The following is a 12629-nucleotide window of genomic DNA, read 5'->3' as shown; positions in this document are numbered from 1 at the left end:
ACTAATGGAATCTTTGATAGACTGGATGGGGGTGTGAGATGAGCTGCAGATGACCCTATAGGGAAGGGCAGGTGGCCCTAAAATGCGCCACTTTGGCACACTGATTTTTTAAAAAGATTTTATTTATTTGAGAGAAACAGTGTGTGTGCATGAGTGGGAGGCGGGGGGGAGAGGCAGAGGGAGAAGGAGAAGCAGAGTCTCTGCTAAGCAGGGAACCCAACGCAGAGCTGGATCCCAGGACCCGGGATCATGACCTGAGCAAAAGTCAAACACTTCACTGACTGAGCCACCCAGGCACCCCTGGCATGTTGATTTTAAAGTTACTTAGGAGTCAGCCTGTACAAGGATACTCAGACCCTCCTCTGTCCCCTGATAGCAGGAAATAAATGTCCCATGTGAAAGGTGCCCTCCCTGTACCAGAAGGTAAAGAGTCATCCTTATTATCACCAGATAAAGGAAATTCAGGGCCCAGAAGGCTGTTTAAACAAGGCTTGTTACTTTTTATTAATTTACTACCCCAGGGCAAATTCTGTTTAGGATTCCTTACTAACTGAAACTCCCAAAACTAAGGTTTCTTTGTCCTGTCAATTCTTCACAGATTTACCATCTCTTTGTCTAAATAAAATATAAAAACTGTGCATTAGTCATTTCTTCAGGTCTCAGTTTCATTATTGGACCTCTGTGGGCTCATAATTAAAACTCTGGGTTTTTTTCCTCTCTTGTGAACCTGTCTAATGTGCACTTAATTCTCAGTCCAGCTGGAAGATCCTGAGGATAGAGAAGGTTTCCTTCCCTCCCACCCCAATGTATAGGGAGGGCTGAGGATAACGGGGTAAATGGCAGACAGGGTTCACCACAGAGGTGCACAGAGTAGAGGCGACAAGTTGAATTCCCACATGGGGATTTCAAGGGCCTGTGGTCTGCAAGTGGCAACCTGCAGGAGACAGTTGAATGGATTGTTCTGGGTCTCAGAAGAGAGGTGGGCATGAGAGAAGAACATTCGGGAAACAGGATGCAGCAGGCAGCCCTCATTTGTCATTCTTATGAAGCCCCATGGCATTCATACTCCCACTATAGCCAATTTCAAGCTATGAAAGGAGTGTTCATTAGAGGGATAGTTAACAGCTCACCAAGCTAGTTGGAATAGGCTCCAGGAGCCCCTGAAAGGGACAAAGTCTGTAATAACCCTGATAATTAACATTTGGCAAGTACCTCCTGTGTCGCAGGGGCACCACATGCGCTGTCCCATTTGGTCCTCACAACAGGATCTCCTCCTCTCAAAGGACAAAAGGAAGACTGAGTGGTGCTTTGCTCAAGGCCACAGCTACCAACCAGCAAGTGGAAAGTCTGGGATTCAAACCCAGACAGACAGACAGACACACTCCTGAGCTCAGTGGTTTCAGGAATAAAGAGTTTTATCCAACTTTTATTTCAGTGCCTATTACATCACCCACATTTCCTCACACTGTTCAATTCATCCAGGAGCCCCAGATTTTAATGGCAGAATGACTATTCCAGTTGGAACAATCAGGACAAAGGTCATTGGCAAAAGGGAAGGGGGGAATAGAGGCTAGGGGAGGTAGCAGTGGATGTGGCTCCAGAGGCCTCAATGCAGGGAAGCTCCCACCCCAGCCAGGACCCCTCCAGCACACCACAGGCCCTGCTGAAACCAAGGACTGCACCTGTGCTCACTTGGGATTCATATCTCCCTCCAAGTGCCCAAAACCATGAGCCCCAGAGAACCTGAGGGTGAGGAGCTATGTTTTGGCTTCTGTGGAGAAAGTGTAAAAGACACGAATTAATTGAGGGCACAGAGGCAGATGTGAGAGAGAAAAAAAAATATCCTGCAGCAGTTTGAGCCTCTGGTTCTGGGTGTCCCTGAGGCACAGCCCCACTCTTACCTTGGAACTCCCTTAATAAAAAATTCCTCAGTTTCCTTAAACTACCTCAATGTGGCTTCCTGCCCTGTGGACCCAAAAGAATCTCAAGGCATACACCTGCCTTGACAAGATATATTCCTCCTCCCTGACAGTGTTCTATCATGACTAGATTCAGCTAGTAAATAATAAAAAACCCAAAATCAAATACCTTAAACAAGACAGAAGTTTAATTTGCTTTTACAAAAATGGGATCTGGAGACAGGGTACCCAGAGCTAATGTGGCGCTTCATCATCAGGGGGACCCAGTCTCCTTTCATATTATTGCTGTCCTCTTCAGTCCAGAAGTTGTGACCCAATAGGGCTGCTAGAACTCCAGCCATCACATCTACATTCCAGTCAGTAGTGAAAAGGAAAAGGGGTTAGAGAAACTTTTTTTAAGGGCAAAAAATGTTTGCCTTGAAGTCCCATACAACACTTTTACTTTGGTCAAAATGTAGTCACATGGCCATAGTTAGCTCAGGGGAACATACAAAATGTAATTTTTGCTGGGCTCCAATGTATCCATTAACAAAGCAAGGTTTGTATTATCAAGGAAGAAAAGGGCACGGATATCAGGGGAATCTCTTACAAAATCTTATTCCTTCTGTAGAGCTGGAGGGCAACCTGAACCTTCAGCCCCTAGGCCCTCTAAATTGAGAATTCTCCTGACAGATGTTTGGAGAACTGATTCCACCAAAAAGGAATCACCACCAGTGGGCCAGTGGTTGTAGCTCACCCGGGCAGGTGGTGGCCTGGGGAGCTAGCACAAGGCCCTTTAAGACCTCCTGCTACGTCCTTCTCTCCTGTCTCGTTAATCTTCTGTTAGAGGCCAGCCTTCTCTCTTCTTCTCAAAAGAGAAACCATCGCAGTCCCACCCGGGGCAAGGTCCCTTCCTGACTGGGAGTCAACACTAATTAATACCCCAGTCTCCCCATGCGGCAGTCACAGTGAGCCCACCTGTGATCCCCAAAATACACACCTCTACCACCAGGAGGCACCATTTACACATAGCACATCCAATTGGGTGCTGTGAGGCAGCAGCATCCCGGTCCACACCTTCAAGTGGTGAGAAGAGGAGGTATAAGAACTACTAGATTGAGGCAGTGTATCCCCATACCAGCTTCCGGGGAGAGCTTGGTAAGATGGTGCAGGATGGAGTCACAAAAGCTTGATACTGTTACAGCCAGAAGAACAGGGTCATAGCCAAGCAACAAGAATCTGGTGGCCCCTGGAGGATGGACTGGAGATTTAGGGATAGGAAGATGAGTTGGAGGCCTCTCAGAGCCTCTGGGAGAAGAACAGAGGGTGCCCTGACCCAGGCAGTGCCTCCTCAGCTACCAGAACTAACTAGTCTTTAGCCACATTTGTTAGTGGTTTTTTTTTTTTTAAGATTTTATTTATTCATGAGAGATACAGAGAGAGAAGCAGAGACACAGGCAGAGTGAAGAGAAGCAGGCTCCCTGTAGGGAGCCGGATGCAGAACTTGATCCCAGGACCCTGGGATCACGACCTGAGTCGAAGGCAGATGCTCAACTACTGAGCCACCCAGGCATCCATTTGTTAGTGTTCTCTAGGGAGGAGGAACTGGGGTTGAGAGCAGAAAGCATCAGGTGTCTTTTGGACACCTGAAGAAAAGATTAAGGGTGCCCCAGGCAAAGGGAACAACAGGGACGAAGGCACAGCTGTACATGTCTCATGGTATCCCTAAACCATCAGCAGGCACAAGGTTAGAACTGTCTTTTTGGAAGGCACATGGCTGAATTTCAAAAACATTATGCTGAGTGAAATGAGTGCTCAAAATGTACAAAAGAGTGCATTCTGGTGATTCCACTGGTAAGAAATACTAAGAGAGGCAAATCTAATCTTTTTAAAGATTTATTTATTCATGAGAGACTGAGGGGGGCGGGGGAAAGACACAGGCAGAGGAAGAAGCAGGCTCTGTGAAAGGAGCCCGATACGGAACTCGGTCCTGGGTCTCCAGGATCACGCCCTGGGCCGAAGGCAGCACTAAACCGCTGAGCCACCCTGGCTGCCCAAATCTAATCTTTTTAAAAAGGCCTGTCAGTGCTGCCTTGGGTGGGGGAATTAACTGCAAAGAGTCACAAAGGAATCCTTTGGGGTCCCCAAGATGTTCTGTATCTTGACTATAGTGGGGTTACATGGGTCAAAATACATCAAAACTTACACATAAAATGGGTGCATTTTAATGAATGTAAATTATACTTCAATAAAGTTGATTTTTAAAGTATATGGATATTCTGGTCCACCCTCAGAGATTATGATCTGGTTGCTCAGGGGTATAGCCTGGGCACTGGCATTCTGATAAGCTTTCCAAGTGATTCCAATGTGCTAGAAGCAGTGATCCTCCAAGTATACCCCACAAATGTGCGGCAGAATCACTAGGAGTTTGTTCATGCAGATTCCTGGCTTCCATTCCCAGAGGTTCTGATACTATAGGTCTGGCGTAGGGCTGGAACTGTCATCTTAACAAGCTCCCCAGATGATTCTTGAATGTAGAATTTGAGTGCCATTGACTTGGATTGTGCTATGGGGCAGACCCCAACTCATAGGGAAAGCCAGGGGCTGAGAAGAGTGCAGAGCTGGGCCCTGCTGTGTGTGACCCTTGAGCCAGACTCCAAACCTCTCTGATCCTACTTTACTGTGCACACTTTAGAACCTGCCACAGTCCACCAACAGCAGCCACTAGCTGGTGGTCACGTGTGGCTAGTAAGCACTTGAAATGCTGGTGGTCTGCTGTGAAACATGCTGCCAAGTATAAACTGGGATTTGGGATGAAAAATGATTACATTAAAAAAAAGACTGTAAAGCATTTCAGTAATTTTTTATATTGACTATATGTTGAAATGACAACATATTGGATACACTGGGTTAAATAAAATATATTATTAAAATTAATTATACCTGTTTCTTTTGCTTTTTTAATCCCAAAATTTATTTTTTTAAGTTTTTTTTTAAATTTATTTATTCAGAGAGAGAGAAACTGGGAGGTAGAGACACAGGCAGAGGGAGAAGCGGGCTCCATGCAGGGAGCCTGACGCGGGACTCGATCCTGGGTCTCCAGGATCAGACCCCGGGCTGCAGGCGGCGCTAAACCGCTGCGCCACCGGGGGTGCCCCCAAAATTTATTTAATTACGAAACTATTTCTTTTTTTTCAACGGGGAATTCATATTCTATAGAATTCTACTTAAGCACAGAGGATAAATATGTATTTTTTAAAGATTTTTATTTATTCATTCATTCATGAGATAGAGATAGAGAGATAGAGATAGAGAGAGAGAGAGAGAGAGGCAGAGACACAGGCAGAGGGAGAAGCAGACTCCATGCAGGGAGCCCAACGTGGGACTTGATCCCGGGTCTCCAGGATCAGGCCCTGGGCTGAAGGCGGCACTAAACCACTGAGCCACCCAGGCTGCCCCTAAATATGTATTTTTAGTTCTAAAATTCTATGATATTTTAACTGGTAAATTTCTGAAGAAAGATCTTCAAAGAAATATTTTTCTTGCCAAGGAGGCCGTCCTCATTCTTTTCCCTAAGTGAGCTATCCTCTTCCTGAGCATCCACTTGCCGTGACAATAAGATTCAGCCGTGTGCCTGTCTCTAAGATGCTCAGGCTCTGCTGACTGCCTGACTGTGCACAGATGTTCAAAGTCCCTGTGAACAGGGCCTATCATGCTTATTCAGATACCCAGTATTACTCTCACATAAACCTATTCAAAAAACTGGTCTTCTTACTGTCATCCTTACATTCATGTCTGTACTTTAGCTTTTTTTTCTTTTTACTTGATCTGATACATTCTTCCCCCAAACGTTGTAGTACATGGCCCCTCCTCTACCAACTTACCCTGGAAGTTCAGTCTACTCTGACCTTTTTACAAACTCAATTGTTCCCATATTAGAATCATCTGTGGAGCTTCTGCCCCCAAATGCACAATCCAGACTCACCCCTGCAAGACACTGATTTAGCGGGTTTGGCATGGAGCCCAGCTACCTGCAGGTTCACAAAGCTCTGCTGAGGTTTCTGATGCAGGAGTGGAAAGTATCCCTCTGACACAGAATGCACCTCTTATACCAATCAAGTAAGTCTGTGCTCAGTGCTTCCCGTGGGCCCTTGCTTGGGGGCTTTGGTGCACAGAACACAGCCGCATCCTGACTCTGGGTAGCCCAGAGTAGCTTGGAGGCATTCCTTCAACTAAACATGATAAACACCACAAAAGCAGTATGAGTGCAGTGCTTTGGAAGCAGGGTAGGGTGGTGGATCATTATCAAAGGGACCGTAGAGGAAGTTGAGGTAGCCCCTGAAGAAGAACTGGATTTTTGCCTGCTCAGTAATTAGGGTATTGTGGCTTTGGCCACATACAGCATATACACCCTGGTTTGGGCTCAAGTCCCAATCCTGCATCGGGCTCCCTGTGAGAAGCCTGCTTCTCCCTCTGCCTCTCTGTGTCTCTCATAAATAAATAAAGAAAATCTTTTAAAAAATTAAAATTAATAGTGTGTCACATACCCTAACAGTAACTCTACTCCTAAGCCCTACACTCTACCTGTCTGGAGAGATCTTTGAACTGCAGTATATCAAACACACAGACTCACACTCACCCTAGATCTGAGAAAATAGGTTCCTCAAAACACGATTTAAATGAGAGAGACAGAGAGAGAGAGAGAGAGAGAGAGAGAGAGAGAGAGAGAGGCCTAGTTATTCTGAAGAAGATCCCAAATATTTAAAAATTGGTAATATTTCTGAAAATGGTGTGGGTGTAGAGATATAAAAACACAAGAACCAACTGAATACCAATTTAAAAAGTATTTAGAGGGGCACCTAGCAGGCTCAGTTGTTTAAGCAGCCAACTCTTGATTTCAACCCAGATCACAGTCTCAGGGTGATGAGATCAAGCCTCAGGTTGGGCCCCACACTCAGCGTGGCGTCTGCTCCTCTCCCTCTGCCCTTCCCCTCGCTCACAATTTCTCTCTCTAAAATAAATAAAATTTAAAAAAAATAAAATAATAAAAAGTATTTAGAGCCCCAAATCCCTTCCTTGCTTCAGCTGGGTAGATAGCAGCCATGCCTATACACTCACACCAGCGGAAGTCTGAGGGTTTGTTCACTGGAGAGGTCTCAAACCTCAGGATGTGAGGCAAATACCTTAACCCTATCTCCTACTCCAAACCCCTAACTTCTGACCCTAACTTTCTGGAGAGGGCTGTGAACTGCAAGATACTTACACACATATCTTCACCCTCATCTTGACTCTAATCCTAGAAAAGAGGAAAAAAAAAAAGACGTGACATATACATGCAATGGAGTGTAAGTCAGCCTTTAAAAAGAATGAAATCTTGCAATGGAGCTAGAGTATTATGCAATGACATAGATGGAGCTAGAGAGTATTATGTTATGCAATGTATGTCAGAGAAAGACAAATATCATATTATTTCAATCATATGTAGAATTTAAGAAAGAAAACAACCAGCAAAGGGAAATGAAAGAAAGGGGCAAAAACAGCATCTGGGTGGCTCCATGGTTGAGCATCTGCCTTTGGCTCAGGTCCTGATCTGGAGGTCCTGGGATTGAGTCCCACATCGGGCTCCCCGCAGGGAGCCTGCTTCTCTCTCTGCCTATGTCTCTGCCTCTCTCTGTGTCTCTCTCATGAATAAGTAAATATAAGAAAGAAGAAAGAAAGAAAGAAAGAAAGAAAGAAAGAAAGAAAGAAAGAAAGAAAGAAAGAAAGAAAGAAAGAAAGAAAGAAAGAAAGAAGAAAGAAAGAAAGAAAGAAAGAAAGAAAGAAAGAAAGAAAGAAAGAAAGAAAGAAAGAAAGAAAGAAAGAAAGAAAGAAAGAAAGAAAGAAAAAACAAGAAACACAGATTCTTAACTATAGAGAACTGATGGTTACAGGAGGGGAGTGGGCTGGGGGGGGATGGGTGAAATAGGAGACTTGGGTTAAAGAGGGCACCTGTTGTGATGAGCATCACGTACTGTATGGAAGTGTTGAATAACTAAATTGTACACCCAAAACTAATATTACACTGTACATTAACTAATGGGAATTTAAATAAAAACTTAAAAAAATAACAGCGTGTCAAGACAATCTTTTTGGTAAGGAACACTAAAATCAGTGACTCTCCAAATATATAACAATATTATATTCTCATCTAGTTTTTCTTTAGTTAATAGCTCTTCAGAGGAGAACACAGGCAACACCCTTTTTGAACTCAGCCACAGTAACTTCTTGCAAGATACATCCACGAAGGCAAAAGAAACAAAATCAAAAATGAACTATTGGGACTTCATCAAGATAAGCAGCTTTTGCACAGCAAAGGATACAGTCAACAAAACTAAAAGACAACCTACAGAATGGGAGAAGACATTTGCAAATGACGTATCAGATAAAGGGCTAGTTTCCAACATCTATAAAGAACTTATTAAACTCAACACCAAAGAAACAAACAATCCAATCATGAAATGGGCAAAAGACATGAAGAGAAATCTCACAGAGGAAAACATAGACATGGCCAACATGCACATGAGAAAATGCTCTGCATCACTTGCCATCAGGGAAATACAAATCAAAACCACAATGAGATACCACCTCACACCAGTGAGAATGGGGAAAATTAACAAGGCAGGAAACAACAAATGTTGGAGAGGATGTTGGTGGGAATGTGAACTGGTGCAGCCACTCTGGAAAACTGTGTGGAGGTTCCTCAAAGAGTTAAAAATAGACCTGCCCTACGACCCAGCAATTGCACTGTTGGGGATTTACCCCAAAGATACGGATGCAATGAAATGCCGGGACACCTGCACCCCGATGTTTCTAGCAACAATGGCCACAATAGCCAAACTGTGGAAGGAGCCTCAGTGTCCCATCGAAAGATGAATGGATAAAGATGTGGTTTATGTATACAATGGAATATTACTCAGCCATTAGAAATGACAAATACCCACCATTTGCTTCAACGTGGATGGAACTGGAGGGTATTATGCTGAGTGAAGTAAGTCAATCGGAGAAGGACAAACAGTGTATGTTCTCATTCATTTGGGGAATATAAATAATAGTGAAAGGGAATATAAGGGAAGGGAGAAGAAATGTGTGGGAAATATCAGAAAGGGAGACAGAACATAAAGACTTCCTAACTCTGGGAAACAAACTAGGGGTGGTGGAAGGGGAGGAGGGCGGGGTGTGGGGGTGAATGGGTGACGGGCACTGAGGGGGGCACTTGATGGGATGAGCATTGGGTGTTATTCTATATGTTGGTAAATTTAACACCAATAAAAAATAAATTTATTTAAAAAATAAATAAAATAAAATAAATAAAATAAAATAAAAAGCTCTTCATACCCATGTTTCAGGAGATAATTTTCAAGGATTCTCACAACTCAACATGTTACATTTAGCTTCAATACAATTACTGATCCAAATCCACCAAAATGACGACCACCTGAAATAGACTTTATAGAGGGAATGCCAAGCAGGTGAAAATAATCTGTTATCCTGTCTTTTTGCTTTTTAATGTAACTACTACACTTTTTTTTCATTTTTTAAAAGAATTTATTTATTCATGGGAGCCATACAGAGAAAGGCAGAGACACAGGCAGGGGGAGAAGCAGGCTCCCTGTGGGGAGCCCGATATGGGACTCAATCCCAGGACCTCAGGATCAGGACCTGAGCCAAAGGCCTGATGTGGAACTGGATCATGGAACTCCAGGGTCATGCCCTGGGCCAAAGGGGCAGGCACTAAACCGCTGAGCCACCCAGGGATACCCATACTAGATGATTTTAAAACACATATGGCTCACATTGTACTGCCATTGTTCAATGTTGCTTCCCACGTCTCAGGTGGCTCTCAGTTCAGCCTAAGTATACACGCAAGAGATTGATTTTAAATTATTGGGGGTGGGAGGATAAGAATTAAAATAGTAACAGCATTGAAATCGAGTGTGTCCCACACACATAAGCGTCCATACTACCTCACTGAACTGCCTGGTGTCCTCGTGTAGGGATGTACCTACCGCTGTGTAACAGGTAATTCTGAATATTCATGGTTTAAAAAGTTAGGGTGCACACACAGTTTCTGTGCGTCCGGACTTTGGGGCTGCTTACCTGGGCAGTGTTGGCTCAGCGCCTCTGGAGGTTTCAGGCAGGAGGAGGGCCGAAGCTGCAGGTAACTTAACTGGAAGCGGGCGTGGGGTAGAAGACCCACTTTCAGGATGGCTCCTTCCCGTGGCTGTCGGCAGGAGGGGCCAGGCCCCAGTCCCGACCCCACCCTCCACCTTCATGGGGCTGCTCTTAGGGGTGAGGTCCTGCGGACAGAAGCGCTGGAGGCTGGGCCACAGGAAGGGAGGCTGCGAACCGGCGCTCGGGGGCGCCGGGAACCGCCTCGGGTGCTGCAGAACTCACACGCTGGCGGAGGCCGTTGGGGAGCCTCGGCAGCACCCCTTCCTCCCTGCCCTCGTCGCTGGACCAGCCCCAGCGCCACGTGAGCGCCCCTTCCCTCTCTTTCTGGGCCCTGGCTTCCGGATCGAAGCCCCTCAGAAAGTACAAAAATCCTGATTGGCCGAAGACTGAGCCAATCAGATGCTCCCAGGCCCATGACTGGTCATGTGACCTGGCTCTGGCCAATGGCGAGTGAGAGGCTGTCTCCAGGGGGATGATGGGAAAAATTTTATTGGCTCTTGAGGAGATCTAAGAAGGGATCCGCGCTGCTCATCTTTGGGGGCCGGGCTGCAGTTGCTGGCGGGCACGTGGCGGTCATCTTCGTCCGGGGAGGGAGTTGACCTCGGGTGCAGCGTGCCGAGAGCTGGGAAGGGAGATGCGGAACCTGGGGTTGCGGAGTTATCACTGAGCAGCCGTGTTCAGCAGCCCAGGAACTGCCCCATCATAGGAACCCCTGCTACATGGGATAGTACATGTCAGAGTTTCAAACCATTTTGAGTTAGGACACCCATGTTATGCAGCCAGAAACATCCAAACTGATATTTTGAAGGCTGGTTTGCGCATTTGATCATAGCCCAGGCTCAGTTAAGCGTGGGATGGAGTGAAGAGCAGGGACACAGGTGGCAAGATGAAATGTCCATTAAAAATGATTTAAAGTAGGGATGCCTGGGTGGCTCAGTGGTTGAGCACCTGCCTTTGGCTCAGGGCCTGATGTCCAGTCCCGGGATCGAGTCCTGCATGGGGCTCCCCTGGGGGAGCCTGCTTCTCCCTCTGCCTGTGTGTTTCTGCTTCTCTCTGTGTGTCTCTCATAAATAAATAAATCTTAATAAATAAATAGACAAATGTCTTAAAATACGAGATGGACATTAAGGGGAAGAAGCCCACCCCAAGACTGGAGTCGTCACCATTGTAGACCCCTCAGCTTTGCAAGAAGACAAAAGTTTTTCCAATACAATTCTCTAAGAAGTGAGGAATTGTGCAAATGTAGATATTTTCCAAAATTTGGGCTAGTAAAATGTCACCATTAACCACCAAATGAGATGTAAAGTGACAGATTATTAAGCCTAAAAGATGGCGCAGGTTCAAAGCCAATCTGGAACAATTCAAACCAAAGTTTTTATTTTTTCTCTCCTACTTTATTTCTTTATCTTGGTGGGTGAAAAATGTCGCATGCCTTGTGTTTATCTGTTAATAATCCCATTATTCATAAGCTTTGCACAGCTGCACTATCATAGCCAATGAGGTTTATCTGAGGCGTGATTACTACCAACTGAAAAATTTCCCCCATAATCCTAAAATTTGCATTTTCTGCACTTTGTGAAAGTTTTTACTATGTTAAAGCTGCTTCCTTATTCTTATAGTGTTAAATATATATATATATTTAATATATATATAAAATCATTTATATTTATTATAATATATAAAATTATATATCATATATTTATATTATATATTTAAAATATATATATTTATATATAATTGCAAGACTTTGCCTTGAAACTCTAGGCTGTTCTAACTGCTGGTAACAAAAACCTCAGCAAGGCAAGAAAGAGAAAATGTTCTGTACTCTCCTGTAGTTTCAGAAAAGCAGACCTTGCCTAATGAAACTGTCCTTGTAAATCTATTCCTAGCAAAGGAGTCTTATAAGACAGCCAGGCTTCAAAGATTGATGTTGCTGCATCCTCTGACAGCCACCTTCAAACTCCTGTGTTAGTTTGCTAGAACTGCCATAACAAAGTATTACTGGATACACTGATGGCTTAAATATCAAGAGTTTTTTCTCATGATTCTGGAGGCGGGAAGTTCAAGATCAATGCTGGCAGAGTTTGTTTCTTCTGAGGCCTCTCTTTGGCCTGTAGATGGGCATCATCTTGCTGTGCCCTCATATGGCCTTTGCCCTGTGTGCACATATCCCTGATGTCTTTTCGTCTTATGAGAACACTGGTCCCATTGGATTGGGGCTCCACCCTTATGACTTCATTTAAAGTTAATTACCTCTTTGGGACACCTGGGTGGCTCAGTCGACTAAGCGTCTGACTCTTGATTTCAGCTCAAGTCGTGATCTGAAAGGTTTGTGAGATGGAGTCCCTTGTCTGTTTGAGTTTCTCTCTCCCTCACCCTTTGCTCCTCCCCATCACTCGTGTGCACATACATATGCTCTCTCTAACTGAATAAAACCTTTTTTAAAAAAAAAAGAAGTTAATTATCTCTTTAATAATTGTGTCTTCAATACAGTCACATTGGAATTTAGGGCTTCAACAT

At 44.5% G+C, this 12629-nt stretch overlaps 1 pseudogene; it reads left to right on the top strand.

Moving 5' to 3' along the window:
- Nucleotides 1–11576: 11576 nt before the first annotated feature.
- On the top strand, nt 11577–11708 carry LOC129501132 (U4 spliceosomal RNA; annotated as a pseudogene).
- Nucleotides 11709–12629: the final 921 nt, after the last annotated feature.

The sequence above is a fragment of the Nyctereutes procyonoides genome, unplaced genomic scaffold, assembly GCF_905146905.1.
Source record: "Nyctereutes procyonoides isolate TBG_1078 unplaced genomic scaffold, NYPRO_anot_genome, whole genome shotgun sequence".
Taxonomy (NCBI): Eukaryota; Metazoa; Chordata; class Mammalia; order Carnivora; family Canidae; genus Nyctereutes; species Nyctereutes procyonoides.
The sequence above is the reverse complement of the archived record's forward strand: the minus strand, read 5'-3'. Positions and strand labels throughout refer to the sequence as shown.